General features: G+C 39.4%; 1 protein-coding gene across 7 annotated transcripts in view; it reads left to right on the top strand.

Moving 5' to 3' along the window:
* Positions 1-17283, top strand: part of ST18 (ST18 C2H2C-type zinc finger transcription factor) — a 336354-nt gene that overhangs the window by 1407 nt on the left and 317664 nt on the right. The window contains exon 1 of one of the 7 annotated variants that reach the window (XM_068234751.1): positions 4793-4854. The exons of the other annotated variants lie outside the window; for them this stretch is intronic. The gene's annotated coding sequence lies outside the window, so the exon portion shown is untranslated. Of the gene's footprint in view, positions 1-4792; positions 4855-17283 lie in introns of those variants that run through there. 7 annotated transcript variants of the gene reach the window in all.

Genomic DNA, 17283 nt, shown 5'->3' with positions numbered 1-17283 from the left:
GATCATGGTGCTGTCCATGGTACTTAAGGCATTCAAGCTATAGTGTACATCATGATCTAGTGGAGCAAGACATAGATTTGCATAAACATACAAAATCTGTACGACCCTATACAAACTGTAAAGATAGTATTAAAGTAAAATACACTAAATGTACTAGTGAAAAATAAAGTAAGGTGTTCAATAGCACTGCTTATTAATATAAACGATAAATTCAGTACTACAGTATGAAACTGGTTCCTGTGTGACCAGCGTTAATGTATCTGTTTGCATAGAGTAAATAGCAGTAAAATACTGGACATGTTCACAAATAAATATACATCTCCCTCCACCGACTCGCCCTGTGTAATATAAGGTACGAATCAGGCATGCCATGTTTTTGCTTTATAGTGAAAGTACAAGAACAGTTAACATAAAAGTTTAACATCATAAAATGCAAAATCCCAAGCGGTGTATAAACATTAGAAGAAACTTTGGACTGCTAATCCTAGGAAATGAGTTTTATGGATTGAATTCAACAAGGCTTCAGAAATGGTTCCATCTGCTGCCTACCAGCTGGTGAAAGGATAAATTTAATTCATTAATTCATTTGGAAAAAAGGATCCAAGTAGTAAAGAACTGAATTGATCATAATGCAACCTAGGTGGAAATCAAATAATTGTTCTATTTAGTACCTAAATATAATGGTGTGATGTTCTAAATAGACGGTTGTTGTACTGTGTAGGGAAGGTTTGTGACTTTTCCGTGAATGTGAAATAGGCGAAATGATATTTCAGAGCATCTTACTAAAACAAGCTGTTTACATTTATTTAGTAATTTCACAAAATCTGGCAAAACACATCTGCATCCGATAGTCTATGGTACGGCCAGTTTACAAATCATTGTCAGCTCCATAGGAAAAGCTGAGAATTCTTTCAAACTTACATCGTAGATAAATAGGAGAAAAGCATGTTCGGTGCTGTATTACCTGATTAATTAGTTGCAGTACCTAATAAATCATAATTAACCACTAGGTGCCATTACTAGGCCAAGGAAATGTTAAATTATAGTTTAAATGATGCATGGGCATATTATTGCACAGTGTGCCTGGACAGCCAGTTCCACAATATTTTATAAGTGTTCAAAAAAGTATTATACAGGATCAGAGAACATAGTGTGGCATGGTCTAGACTTGAGAGGTTAACACTTAGATATGGACTTATTAGAAAATTCTAATAGTACATCATTTTTGAATGTTATCTTTGGAACAGTCCTGTCCTGAAAAACACTGGAGTGTCAGAATTAAATGAAGTTTTCCATATGCATTCCTAGCTGAATACCCTGTATTCTGATGTAAGCTATACAAATGATGGACTAATACAGAAAAGGTGCCCATGCACAAGCAGATCTCTCATCAAAACTGATAATCGATTAAAGATCTAATTTTCCTTCTGTAAACTGACCAGCAGTGGCACAGCCCATAACTTTTCTCTCTACTTTGGCCGTTGTTCCTGTGAGATACAAATAGCGAAAAGGATCATTGCCTTTTTAATTACAGAGGGAAGGGGACAAATCACTGGCTGCAGACATTTGTTATCATGTAGAAAATGGATATAGTTACGCTGGAAAATGGATATAGTTACGGTATAGTTATAGCTCTGGATATAGCTACGAGCTATACTTCTATTCAAAACTCATTATTGCTTGCTGTTAACATCTACGTTACCAAACTGTCAAACGTGGTCTTTATATCAGATGTACCTCTTGCAAACAGTAGGTTGTACACAGCTGGCTTAATATACAGTATAATGGCTACCATACCAAAAAAGGCAGTAAACAGTAAAAAAAAAAAAGTTACAGCTTTCCATGTGTAATATACAAAGCATCTAGGGTTTCATTAGATTTGCAAACTAGCAGGATGTGTTCACTTCAATCTGCCAGTTAGGGAAAAATAAGAAAAAAATAGAAGCACACATTGGCTGCTTGAAGCAGATACCGCACCTGTAGACTTGCAAACTTTTCTAAATCTTGCTCTAGATGTTACAGTTGGAGCATTTTAACAAACTTTCCATTTAGTTACATTCTGTGACATTAGGACTGTTTTATATATAAGGGCCCTTATTCAATTTACTTTTTCTCCTACGTTTTCTCCTAAGTGATATTTTCATGCCTTATCAATAATATGCCTTTTAAGTCACCAGCATGCAAGAAAAAAAACAAAAAAATAATTTTGGCAGTACCTTTTTAGCTACTTTTTGGTACTTTTTCAATTGCAGAGTGCAGAAAAGTTATTTTAAACAAGATTAAAAGTTATCTCCTTGGAGAAAATTTAGGAGAAAAACTGAAGTGAATAAGGGAAAATGGGCCAGATCTAATTCACTCCTTTTCTCCTGTTTTTTCCTAGGAGATCATTTGTCATCTCCTGTTCAAAATAACTTTCTAGTACTCTGCAACTGAAAAAGTATCAAAAAGTAGGTGAGAAAGTACTGCCAAAATTATTCAGAATATTTTGTTGCTGGCTGGTGGCTTCAATGGCATTTAAGATGTGAAAATATCACCTAGGAGAAAACTTAGGAAAAAAAGTGAAATGGATCATGCCCAAAAAATCTCTTAGATTAAAATAAAATGATGCTAAGCCTATTAATAAATCAGTTCTGCATTATGAAAAAGACAGATAAAGACAGCAAAAAATTACTTCAGGACCAAGTACTGTTTATGTGGTTGCTATAGGGACTCACTGATACTAGAAAGTCTTTTAAAGAGTTAAGTTTGGCAATAACAGTGGCACTGTCACATATATAGAATTCTTATTACCTACAGACACAGAATGCATGGTAGTCATTCCAGCATTCTAGAAAAGCATCCAAAGACACGTTTCTATGCTGCCAACACTCCTTGCAGTTAAAGCACCATTTTCTAAGTTATAGTGATAAAATAAATGTTCATATAAAAGCTAGCTGCTTTAGACTAATACACACACAAACTTTGTCTCATCTCCACCTGCCCAGGTGAAAACAAGGTGTGTGTGTGTGTGTGTGTGTGTGTGTGTGTGTGTGTATGTGTGTGTGTGTGTGTGTGTGTGTGTGTGTGTATGTGCACGTGTGTGTGTGTGTGTGTGTGTATGTGCACGTGTGTGTGTGCGTGTGTGTGTGTGTGTGTATGTGCACGTGTGTGTGTGTGTGTGTGTGTGTGTATGTATGTGTGTGTGTGTGTGTGTGTGTGTGTGTGTGTGTGTGTGTGTGTGTGTGTGTGTGTGTGTGTGTGAGTGTGTGTGAGTGTGTGTGAGTGTGTGTGTGTGTGTGTGTGTGTGTGTGTGTGTGTGTGTGTGTGCGTGCGTGCGTGCGTGCGTGCGTGTGTGTGTGTGTGTGTGAGTGTGTGTGTGTGTGTGTGCTTGCGTGTGTGTTGTCTACAGCCACAAACTTTATGGCACCTGCTTAGACCACTGCAAAAAAAGATATGTGTGTATGCATATGTTTGTGTGTTGTTTTTATATGATCACTGTCGCACTAATAAGTGTAACTATGTTACAGATACACATTATAAATAGCATGTGCATTATTTTATTATTGATTTTAAAAACTGTGACATACTCTTGATTATGAAATGCTGCGTACAAATTGTTTTGCTGGTTAGAGTTCCCCTTTGCTTACATAAACAGCCCCGATCTCCATGCTAATTGGTTAAACATGGCATTCAGGAATAAGTTTAGTACATCTGCGATTTAGCTGTCTAATTTATGTTTGGTTCCGATACAGTGAGTGATAGCTGGCCTTTACTTTTTATCACTAGCCTTTAGCTCAATGTGCAGAACTGGTTGGAATTACTATAAAGGTTCTGTTCATACCCTGTGGGTTGGGTGAAGAATTAGGATTTATGCATTTACTTCTGCTGCAGTATTGTTTATACAGATTTGGTTCAGTTTTGATCCCTTTTTTTGCCTTTGAGGCTCTTCCACAGTGTCAGCTGTTGACTGATAGTAGGAAAACGGCCTCGTGGTGTGAATAAAAGGGACCTAGCGGTTGGTAAACAGAGATAAGGAATAAATAGAGCACAGGCAAAAGGAGATAGTTCTGTGGGAGCCCAGATTGCCGGCAGTCTGTTCAAGTGAGATGCAGAGCCTGTCCTTTTCCCAGATTAAATTAGTGTGCGAAATCTCTTGTGACCTCCTCCCCTTCTCCCCATACTCTTTCGCCAAGTTGAACAGCCTCTGCTGTAAAGTATTCATTTTATCCAGGGACAAGTTGGACAATAGAACTCTCCCTGATACTTATAGACAGCTGTCATGCTTCAAAGTGCTTTCAGTATTTCATTTTTCATTGGAGTTAAAAAGGTTTTTACCTTGTAAACGAACAGAGGCCATAAAAGCAAATGTACCAGCTTAGAGTAAGCTTTTCAGAAGGTCTACCAGATGCATTATGTTCAAAATTATCACCTTAAAACAAAAAAAATGTTTAGTTACAACTTTACGATTTAAGTTTTCAGCCACAATTTATTTGCTTATAAATGCGTTTTTTTTTCCCATGACTATTTGGTTTTATTGACACTCTCAAATAATATTTTTAGCAATATATCACAAGTATTTTCAAGATCTGACTGATTAAATAGACCTTCACCAACCTTGAGGGTCACTATGTAGAGTATGTACATAGAAAATGCATAAGCCCATTGTACTCTGGCAGCTAATGAGATTGGTCGTTAAGTAAATGACACAAAGCCTACAAAAAAGCTTAGTAGCTCACTAGAGTATCACAGAGTGTCCCTGCACACACCATACAATGGCACAAACAGTGGACTAACCTAGCCCACCCTGCTTTATTCTACATCATTGCTTCCCTCAAGTCAGCAAGAGAGACAGAACAAAAGGCTAAAAAGCACACGGTAAGTTAGTCTGACAATTTTGCCCTGGGGAGACACTATGGAAACCTTAGTCCATCTCAATGTCTGAAAATCTGTTGGTAGACAAGTAGGTCGTAATAAAAGGGTTGATTTTTCACCCCTCATTTCACATGAATAATGATGATTGCAAGCTCTTTGTTTATTGGTACTGTACTGGCTAAAAGTTTAAAATTGTAGACTGAAGTTTTTTTTTATTTTTTTTAACGGAACTAGTGCATGAATTATGTAGATGACTATGTTTCACCTTCTAAAATTTAAATGCAGCAGATGCTTTGTTGTTGCAATATTGGGTCTAATAGAAGTCTGCAAAAAGACTATATAACTACATTAAAATGATAAAAGAGCTAACATATGGCACAACAGAGAAGTGTGTGCTGGTTTCCACTTAACAGTGAATGGGATTTCTATCTTTCCAAAGATGCATGCTAATGTGATAAAGCGCACGTTGCTTTTAAAACAGTGGATAAAAAAAAACATGTTTATCTATTATAGTTCAAAGGACTGGGGTAATAATTGAAAAGTGTTGCATTTGGGATAAAATAAGTCAAAACAAATATGGTAACATGCTTGGTTTGTTTTTGCATAGCAAAGTAATTTTAAGGGGAAAAACAACTTTTTTTTAGGAGCGAAAAATCATTGTGTTTACCATTTTTTTCTGTTTTGTGTGTAGATTTTCTAAGCGTTGTTGGACTTCGTACGACAATAGTAGGGGTAGCAGGAAGTGTTTTATGGATATTATATGTTGATATGAAATGTTTGATATGTTTTATTATTACTAGGATGCAATTAAAATTAATTATCATAATTCATTTTAACTTATTGGAATTATTATGATTGACAGGACACTTCCTGCCATAAAGCTCTGATGAAAATTATTATTATTTACTATAAGTGTGGATAATTTGCAATCTCTAAAGGAATTTGCAAACACTGTCCCATATGCTTATTTTTGGGATAATTTTAAACTTTTAAAGTTATTAAAGGATTTTTTAACCTGAAAAGATGAACATAATCCTCATAGCAAAAAATAACAGCACAATAAAAGTGTTTTTCACAGTTGCAGGTAGTTCTGTGCAATCTCTTTTACATTCTTTACATTTACACTTTTTTTTCTTATGCATTAAACATCCCCTTTTCCTTATTTTTGAGACCTGTAACTTGTTAAAAAGTACATGCATATCATAGTATGGTTTTATTTTTTTTATTCTTTGCTGTTAACATGCAATAGTGAAACTGTATTAAATGAGTTGAAGATTTTTTTAATTTTAAGAATTAGCAAGAAGTGCTTTTCACTATAACACCTGCACATATAAAATGTCGAGTCCATTATATCCATAGGGTTTAAGATTTTAATCTTATTTAAAGCATTTATGATGACCCATAAAGACATAATAAAGTTTAATAAACTTTTGTAGTTTGTAAAGTAGGATATTTTCAATCCTGTAAAACTTAGGTACGTGTGTAATGTTTCTGGCTGACAGAAAAATGATCTGAAGCTAACATATAAGAATCTTGGCTGATGCACATGAATAGCAATATGCATTTCAAGTTTAGGTTCTGATTACAAATATATGGGACCACCATTTCCATTCCTATTAAACATAGCTCTCAGTCCCTCAGCCAGCAGGTGAAGAACAGGATTTAACAAACTGGATTACTTCTGGTTTAAGATCATCGATCCAGAATGATAGAAAATTAAATAGTTGTTTAGGTATATGCAAAAGTTTACAAAAATATACTACTCGGGAAAATATAAAAGAGCATAGTGTTACAAAATCACATTAAATGGGTAGAGCAGGTGGAGTTTTTCTAACATCAATGGCCAGTTTCTAATATTAAAAAAAGTTTAGGAATATAGAAACTTGTCTACTTAAAAAGTTCTACTTCAACACACAATCAGAGCAGAAACCTACACTGAGCTGAATTCATCATATTATGGTGATTAATATTAGTCATCCAGTCAAATGTAGAGAGATAAAAAAAAACTTTGCCCACATTTAATTGCAACCATTTTATGCTGTTTGTTGATATTTTGTAGAGAAACTGTCTTAATTAAACTTAATACCTATGTATAAGGTAGTACATATAACTAAAAAGTGCAAAGCCGTGATTTTATTCCTCTGGAACAGCTCATACTTTTTTTAATTATTTTTGAAGCAACTTTATACTGTAAAACTCCACCTTCTTCCTGGGTAGGTTTTCCAGGCTAAATAAGAAGACTTATTGTAAATACTTGATTCAGTTAGTTGTTGTGCTTGCCATGAAAAAAAAATTGAAAACATTTCCTAAAGTTGAAGGCAAAAGAAAGTAACGATGTTTTCAACTATTCCAGGTCACAGTACAGATTACTTTTTATGAGAATTACACATGCTCATTTTTACGATTTTTGAATTGTGCTATAAACCCACACTGATACATTTTTATGACTGGAGAAGGGAAAAAAACTTTTAGCTAATTGCTGAACACTTGCAGAAATTAATTTAATAAATACTCAGCTTAGTTTCAACACTTTCCAGTATTTAAATGTGTTTATCCTCCCTTTAATCAGGGAGACCCAAATATCCTTTGGCTATTTTTGCTTGGTAGACCTTTCATCTGACTAGTTGTATGGGTTTGGTACAAGCATGTCGGGCACGTTGTGAGTTCCAGACCTTTGATTTACAATGGCAGGGATACATTGTCCACTATGATAATGTAGTCCTCAATAGGCTGCCGAGCCAGTCCTGTCCCATAAATATTTTGAATATACACATGATTAGGCTGCAGGGCATGCATGGGTAATACTTGAGCAGCTAGCCCAAACTGGGGGGAATAGGCTATTGCACTGCACATCTCAGTAATTATCCGAGCAGGCTTTCAGTCTGTGGACAGTTTTACTGAAGCAATGTCTCTTCATATGCCACACTCTCTTCATCTCTCTACATAGCAGGTTCTCTCAGGGAACTACCTTCTCTCCACATAGTAAGCTCTCTTTGGGGACTTTCTTCTTGTAATAGCCTTCCCACAGTTTAGCCTGTCACCTTTACATTATATTAAAAAAAAAAGGTACACTCTTGAGCAAGGCAGTCTCTTCAAATGGTGACTAAGTTCAACATATACCATTTTTCATGTCACAGCAGTTCACTACTGAGCGTACATATAGGTACCACAGGTCAATTATAGGTCCAAATTTCACTCAAACATTCTTCTACACCTTATTATTGTTGCTGCCCCAAAGAGTGGAGATCTGTGTGTTTGTCGAATTTCCTGTGTATTGTATAACAGAGATAAAGGTCTAATGGCTTTTTAAGCCACCAGCAAGCAAGAAAATACTCTTGGTAGCTTTGCAACTGAAAAAGAACCAAAAGGTCAGTAAAAGAGTGCTAAAAAGTTGTTTTAAACAGAACTTGACAAATTATCCCGTAGGAAAAAACTTAGGAGGAAAAGTGAATTGGATCAGGCCCAATGTGTCTACCTGAAAAGGCAAAAACAACAATCCAGGGTCTGTTTATTAAGAAGTGATGGTAGGTCGGTACTTTTGTGTTTGCTTGAAGATCACCCATTTGTGATCACCATATTTATAATGGAGCTATTTCTTAAAAAATAGCAGCAATCAATGCCCTGATTACTTCCAGTATTTATCCTAAAATGCTGATCCACAGCTCCATTCACTTGAATGAAGCATTAGATTAGAGGTAGTACTCAATTGGACCACCAAAGAGAGGCCAGCATTTACTTCAGTTGAAGTTGCTGACCATTACTTTTTAACCACTTTGTCCTCCTTGACGTATAAAAACGTCAAGGAGGACAGGCGCGCTCCCGCGGCCGATCGCATGCATGCACGCGCACTCCCGGCCGCGGATTTGGTAGCCACGGAATCAATGTATCGGGCTATGGAGCCCGATCACTGATTTCTCTCCCCCGCTGAAAAAGCGACAGCTTCTCTCGGAAGCTTCGCTTTTTCTGAAGCTAGGTCCCTCTAAGCGTACATTGTACGCTTAGAGTGACGTCATGTAAACAAACTCATCTTGTGGCCAAAAAGTAAAACTACAAGTAAAAGTTAAAAAACATTACAATACACAAATATTTCCCCAAATAAAACACTTTTATATCCCACCCTCCCAAAAATGCCCACATAAAATGTTTAATAAAAAAAAAAATTACTATAAAAAAAAACACATAAATATTTACCTAAGGGTCTAAACTTTTTAAATATCTATATAAAGATAAATATTTCTCTCTATTTATTTTATAAGCTTTGAATAGTGATGAATGCAAAACGGAAAAAATGCTCTTTTATTTCCAAATAAAATATTGCTGTGATACATTGTGATAGGGACATAATTTAAACGGTGAAATTACCGTGACAAATGGGCAATTACAATACAGGGGTTTTAATTATGGAGGCATGTATTATTTTAAAACTATAATGGCCGAAAACTGACAAATAAGGAATTTTTTCATTTTTTTTCTTATTCTTACTGTTAAAATGCATTTACAGTAAGGTAGCTCTTAGCAAAATGTACCCCCCAAAGAAAGCCTAATTGGTGGCGGAAAAAACAAGATATAGATCAGTTCATTGTGATAAGTAGTGATAAAGTTATAGGCTAATGAATGGGAGGTGAACATTGCTCGGATGCATAAAGTGAAAACGACTGAGAGCTTAAGTGGTTAAAGTAGAAATCCACAGCAAAAGTGGCAAATGGGTATCCGAAAAAAATGCCTTTGTTCTCCAATCTGCCCCACTGAAATTACTACACTTTAAAAGCGGTGAATACAATGACCTGTAATATGTTGATCATGCTGACTGTCAGTGAGAAAATGCGGAAAAGCCGCCGCGTGTGCTGAAAGCAAGGCGGCTGAGTCCGCGTCCAACGCGGCGGTTTGCACGCGTAGGCACTTGTCTGGTAGTGTGGCAGAACGCGGAAAAGCCGCCGCATGTTCTAACAGCAAAGGGGCTGTTTCCGCGTCCAAGGTGGCGGTTTGTATGCAGCAGCGTGCCTTTGGAGTGGCTGGGTCTGTTAGTCCACATAGATGGATGAAGAGCTACGCGCGTGCGGGCCAGAAGTCAGGACCTTTATACCAGCAGGGGAAGTGTCAGCTGATTAGGACGATCAGCTGATTCCTGCTGGACTCATGATTGGCTGAGTGGCTTGGGCGGGGCAGCAGAGTTCAGCTACTATATATTCTGCTTGCTTGTCAGTTGCTGGTTGTCTGCCATTGCAAACACTTTGTGGAAGCATTCAGACCATAGTCAGATCCTTACAGTGTGTTTGAACCAGGTGGACCTGGGAATTCACACTGAGCCAGATTGCCTCGTACTGATATTATTTGTTAGACCAGTTCCAGGGTGTTGAGATCAAAGATATTGTGTATCTTCTGTGTATTCTCTAGCATATTTCCAGGGTGTTGAGATCAATGCCCTCACACCCAAGACTAGGGAACTGTATTGTCTTTGTGTTATATTCCAGACTAGTTCCAGGGTGTTGATGATCACGGAACTCACACCCAAGACTAGGGAATTGTATTATCATTTATGTTATATTCCAGACTAGTTCCAGGGTGTTGATGATCACGGAACTCACACCCAAGACTAGGAATTGTATTATCATTTGTGTTATGCATCAGACTAGTTCCTGGGTGTAGAGACCACGGACCTTACACCAAGACTAGGCATTGTTTGATATCTGTTTCTACCTTGGGAACTATCTCTCTCCCTTAAGAGATAGTCTACTGACCTGCTAGTGACATCCACCCTTCAGGTGTCGCTCCTGTGCAGCTTCCTCCTACCTTCAGCCTGACCCCACCCCTTGGAGATTCTCAGGCTGTTGGAAGGTTCCTGTGTCAGCATAAGCAGTATTCCAGGCTGCTTCTTATCACCTGCTCAGCAGGTGCACTACTCAAAGTATTACTGTTACACCAAACACTCATATACCTATAGGTGTCCAGAGGTTAGCAATATATCTGATTATCGGTGATACTGCAGATCATCAATAATCGGGTATATATCTGTATTCTTGGTGATACTGCAGATCACCAATAATCAGATTCTACACCAATCGTTACACTGTCACGTTATAAATATCTCGGAGAAATGCCAACGGGACACAGAAACTGAAGAGAGCAGCTGATTGCCACTTTTATCAACCTGCCAGTCAGCAGATGTGATTATTTTATAGCAATCAACTGATCACCATGTTTATAAATAAGCTCCAAAGTCATGCCAAGTGGTGATTTTGTTATTTAAAAAAAGGGGGAAAAAGCTATAGGCTTTCTGCTGCCCTTGAAGCCTTCAATCAAATCAACTTCTAGCAATAACCTTGTCCCATCTCAACTGACACTCATTAAGACTGATGAGGGGATTTTTCCTGATCTGCGGACCTTATGAACCTACATAAGTATTACAATATAGTGGGCATCTGAAAGTACGTGTTATTTCTATTTGGTGACCAACCAGCCAATCAGGGTGTTTGATGCTGGATCAGAATCCAGGCCATACCTGTTGCTACACTGATGGCCCCTCTCAATCATTTATTAGACTGGTTCAAAAACCTGTTTCTATGAATATTGTTCCCTTGTGTCTAAGTAACACTAATAGCATTCCCTATTCACTTTTTCTTCTGTCCACTTTTTAACACTTTGTTTTTGTTCAATAAAGAATCCCTCTGGCTGGGTGACAACATTTCCAATGCTATCTAACTGCACATTCTCTTTGCAGCTTTACAAAAGTAAGTTGCCATGGGTTTGGTCAGCACGACTGTGATCAGGAGTTTTAAGTTTGTATCATAAAAAAATGGTTTGCTATGAAGAATTAAAAGGTTGCAAGGAGGGCCAAGGTTGCACAGCTATGCACAGGGGGTAGATGAAGTAAATTAAACAACTAACATTACATCAACATGAATTAGCTATTAAAGGACAATGGTAGTGAGAAGAATATGGAGGCTGCCAAATTTATTTCCAGCCCTGATTTATTTGGCTGCAGTAGTGTCTAAATCACACACCTGAAACAAGTATCCAGATAATCTTGCCAGTTCTGACAATAATGAGAAACATCTGATCTGCTGCCTGCATGTTCAGGGACTATGGCTAAAAGCATTAGAGGCAGAGGATCAGCAGGCTAGCCAGGCAACTGGTATTGCTTAAAAGGAAATACTGTATATTCCTGCGTATAAGACTACTTTTTACCCCTTGAAAATCTTCTGAAAAGTTGGGGGTCGTCTTATACGCCGGGTATCATTGATGCCGGGTGATACGCCCTATCCCGTTACCGTTTCTCAGATCTTGCTGCTGAGGACTGTAGTGAAGTGACGCAGGCGCATATGTTTGACTTCTGAGAGGCAGAGAGGGAGGTAAATAGGATACAAGTGTGGGCCAGAAGGGTGAAAGAGGCGTATTTTATGGACACAGCGCCATCTATTCTTCCATACTGCTCTGATAAACAGGGAGACAGGGAGAGCTGACCAATCCACTTAGGGAGAGGGAGAGTTAACCAATCCAACCAGTCAATTGACTATATACTGTTATATACTGGGTACCACATACAGTACAGCACCAGTATATGATTTTTTTTAATTTGGTGTACGTTGGAAGAGGGGTAGTCTTATACGGTGAGTATATCACAAACTCTATATTTTAACTGAAAAAGTTGGGGGGTCGTCTTATAGTCTTATACACCCAGTTGTCTTATACGCCAGAATATACGGTAAATATGGCAGCCTCCATATCCCCCTCACTTCAGTTGTCCTTTAACACCACCCTGGCGTTCTATTGATTGCGCCAGGGTGGCTGCGCAGCAGAATTTTTTGATTTTTTTTTTAAATCATATAGCTAACCTAACAGTAGCTACATGATTCCCCCCTCCCTGCGGCATCCCGCCCACCCCTCCGATCGCCGCTGGCGATCAAGCCCATCCGGAAATCCCGTTCGGGGAACGGGATTTCCTTTAGGGCTTCCCCCATCGCCATGGCGACAAACAGAATGACGTCATCGACGTCATCGACGTCGTGACGTCACAGGGAGTCCCGATCCACCCCTGAGCACTGCCTGGCACTGATTGGCCACGCTGCGTATGGGATCTCGGAGGGGGCCCTGTTACGTGGCGGGTAGCGGCGCGTTGGCGCCGCATCGGCAGCGAGCAGCGGTGATCGTCCCCAACACACAGCTAGCAAAGTGCTAGCTGCGTGTTTAAAAAAAAAATTACGAAAATCGGCCCACCTGGGCCTGAGCGGTGCCCTGCGGCGGTTATGGACGAGCTCAGCTCGTCCATACCGCCAAGGAGGTTAAGTAATCACTCATACTTTGGCTTCAGCACACCTTGAGCCCCTCTTGAAGCTACTGTATGTCTCACAAGCCATCCACCACTAGTCTTCAGCAAGAAAAGATCTCTTCTGTGGCTCAGTGCTCATTAATGGTCCAACATCCTCAACAGGATCCTTGTTCAATTAACTTTTGTCCTGAGTTTTATCCTAGGAGATCAAAATGTATTTTCTTTTTAAAATATGGTTTCAGTACTTTGTCATTGAAACAAGTATCTTAAAGCAGGTGAAAATAGACCATTAACTTTAATTTTGACAATTGTATTGCTTGTTGGTGGCTTGAAAGGCATTTTATTGACAAGGTATGAAAACATAACCTAGGAGAAAAACTCCAAGAGAAAAGTTTTATTGAGTGGGCCTAGGCGATTAACTACTTTTAACATGTACTTGTTGCTGTTTGTATTTATAATGCGTCACATTAGAGTGACCTGCTTGTCTTTCTGGTATTTGTTCGCATTGCTCACCCCACACTCTGCATCTGGACGAGTAGCAGTGAGATGGCTTGACTGACATGTTGAGGGTAAAAAGTCATTCTCGTTTCTTTGTTGAACTTTCAGAGTGACCACATTCTTAATAAGGAATTAAAAAGAAAGCAGCAAAAATGCTTTTCTCTGCTTTATCAATAGCTGGAGTGCAGGGCCAGATTTACCATAAGGCACTGTAGGCACGTGCCCACAGGCGCTTGATGATAAAAAGGTGGCTCACGTCCCTCCCTGATTGTCTCCCTCCCTCTTTCCCTATACAGAGTGCTGATGAGAGTGTAAATGAGAGGCTACTCACTTATCTCTTGGTATTCCCCTGAAGAGGTCTCCTTTCAGTCAGGGGCACCTCTTGCTACATAATACTGAGGGTACCTCTGGCTATACTAAGGGGCATCTGTAGCTACCTACACCAAGCAGGGGTAGTAAGGGAGAGATAAGAGCTGGGCCAGTCAGCATATTTCCGAGCAGTTAGGTGGGGGTTTGTAGGCCCATGGAGAACAAAGTTTAAGGTGCCAGGAAATTAGTTTCTATAGGCTCCTGTGATGTAAATCCAGGCCTGCTGGAGTGTCAGACAGATAGTATCTAAGGAAGAAAAACAACTATAATTCTCCTCCACTTATTTGCTGTAACTTTAAAAATAAGATAAATAATGTTTATTACAATGGTAAGAAATTCACTTTTATAGCACAAGTAATTCAACTTAAAACGAGATTCCCAAATTTCTACAAAGGGATATTGTAAATTGTAATCTATACAGCAAACATAATCTTAATATAGCGATTTCTATGATATAAGGTATAATATTGTTACACGCCATGCAATTTCCCGTCAGGTTTCTGGTCGAGGTCAGATTGATTCCGTTTTTCTGATCGATTTCCCAATCACTTCTGTACAAAAATCGATCAGAAAAATGATCAGGAATCTGACAGGAAATTGCATGGCATGTACCAGGCATAACAGAAAATGGCATGACTTCATCAAAGTACTAGGCAAAACAACTTATTACCGAAGCAACAAGTCATTTACAACAACAATAAAACATTTGTAAAGTGCTTTTCTCCCGTAGGTGCATAAGCTTGTCTCACATCGGTACATAGTGATGTGTACAGGGGAAAAAGTTATGTGATCTTCAATGGCAGACTAGGTGGCTTTTCAGTATTAATTTAAACGTGTCCATGGTTAAAGCTGTATTGATTAAGTATCACAAGGCATTCCAAAGCATACAGTAAAAAATGGCGCAGAGTAAATAATGGTGCACCGTTCTGCCGATTATAAAACGCTATTTACCGTTTTAATGTAAATACATTAGAACGGTAAATAGCGTTTTATAAAACAGCAGAACGGTGCGCCATTGAAAAATGCAGGGAGCTAGCAGAGGGGGTCGGGCTGGCAGCGGGGGTCGGGCTGGAGAGATGGCGGGCAGTGGGCTGGCAGCGGGGGTCGGGGTGGAGAGGCAGCGGGCAGTAGGCTGGCAGCGGGGTCGGGCTGAAGAAGCAGCGGGGTGGAGGAAGGATTACGCAGCATTAGCATACATTACCTTGTCCCGGCCGGCGATCGCTCCTTCACTTCATAGCTTGCAGGAGTCCTGTATCCAGCCAATCACCATGCGGCTTCAGTTTCCGCATGGTGATTGGCTGGATGCAGGACTCCTGCAAGCTATGAAGTGAAGGAGCGATCGCCGGCCGGGACAAGGTAATGTATGCCAATGCTGCGTAATCCTCCCTCCACCCCGCTGCTTCTTCAGCCCGACCCCGCTGCCAGCCTACTGCCCGCTGCCTCTCCACCCTGTGCCCGCTGCCAGCCCGCTGCCTCTCCACCCTGTGCCTGCTGCCAGCCCACTGCCCGCTGCCTCTCCACGCCGACCCCCGCTGCCTCTCCTCCAGCCCGATCCCTGCTAAAAAAAATTAACATATAAAACGATAAATATCGTTTTAAGTAAATTAATGCAGCGCCATTCTGACACTATTGGCGCTGTGCGCCATTTTTGCCTGTCCCCATTCCAAAAGTATGGGCAGCGTAACGTAAAGTTCTGGCTCTAAAGGTTTTTAGTTGGACTTAGGGTGGTCAAGTTATTGGATCCTTTTGATCTGAGGTTGTGGGTGATGTGACACAGTTGCAACAAATCCTTCAAGTATCCAGGACCTAGGTTGTGTGGAGATTTGAAGGCTAGCATGCCAGTTGTGAAAAGGGTTCTTCATTTGATGGGTAGCCAGGGTACTGAGAACGGTATTGGTGTTATGTGGCATTGGCGTGGTTAGATTGTTAACCGTCTTGCGGCAGCATTCTGTACTAGCTGCAGGCAGTGTAGGTCTTTATTTAATGCCTACATAGAGGGCATTGCAATAGTCCAGCTGTGATGTGATGAAGGCATGAATTAGGGTTGCAAGATCCTCTGAAGGAATGAGGTGCTTGATTTTAAGAATATTCCTTAGGTGAAAGAACAGCTGAAATTTGATTCCTGAAGACTTTCAAGCAGAAATTATAGGTTGAGGTAGCTACATTGTAGCTTATTGACAGTTAAAAATTGTACCCTTACACATACCGATTAATACTGGTTTCTGCATGAAAAAAGTAGGCAGAACAAGAAGTAAGCAAGTCCACAAAGACTTAAAAAGTAAACAAAAGACAGAGAATTAGGAAAAGTGGACTTAGTATGTTAAAAAAAAATGAAGGTTACCGTACCTTAATACACCTTTAGATTTCATATAAACGCACAGAAGCAAAGTAATAGACGGTCACTAAAATCAGATTATGTGGATGTAACTACTATGTCTAATTAGGAGGACAGTGTTTCTTTTAAGTTCTTGATTATCATTGGGTGTCCAGATCCAATGGTACTTAGGTAATTGTCATGCTATAAACTGAAGTTGCATTCAGTTTGACACCAATAAAAAAGTACAATTTACTGTGGTAAACAGACTTAAACCAGTTCTTCTGGCAATTCTCCTGATTGTAAATAACTTTCAAACCCCCTATACCGTGGAGAGAATTCTGTATTTTGCATTGAAAATCTATTTACAGTTCTTGTATTACATTCACTCCATTCTGTGACTCACTAAGTGAATCCTTTAGTGATTTGAACTACACATTAAAATGACACAATACACACAGGGGCGGTGACAGTCATGTTACACATCAGGTAAGAAAACCCCAATCTATCACTGTAAAAGGCCTATTTTCCTATGGAAGCTAATGGTACAGTGGAACCTATGTTTTGGGAGAGTGGAATGGCACATTTGAAAGTGAACCTGTGTTCTGTGCACTTCCCCCCTCCCAATTGCCCACTCACCACGCTACTCCCACTGGCCAACCATTACCCTCTCTAGTCATGTAGTATTGACAACAAGATTAGTGGGCACAGGTCTAGTGACAGTTGGCCAATGGCTGCAGCTTAATGTGAGAGGCAAGGAGAGATAGTTTAGGAATTAGGCTTAATTCACTCTCCATACACAGTTAGACACATTTGCTGTAAGGGCCCTTTTACACGTAATGCGTTGGTATGCGTTAGTGTGCATTAGCATGCTTTAGTACGCGTTGGTTCGAGTTTTTTCCATAGGAGTGAATTTTGAAAAAGCTTTCATTTAAAACGTGTATAGTGGGAACTGTGCCATAGGAAAACATAGGCATTACCCATA

Source organism: Hyperolius riggenbachi, chromosome 5, assembly GCF_040937935.1.
Source record: "Hyperolius riggenbachi isolate aHypRig1 chromosome 5, aHypRig1.pri, whole genome shotgun sequence".
NCBI lineage: Eukaryota > Metazoa > Chordata > Amphibia > Anura > Hyperoliidae > Hyperolius > Hyperolius riggenbachi.
Note: the sequence above shows the minus strand (reverse complement) of the source record. Positions and strands in the feature narration are given on the sequence as shown.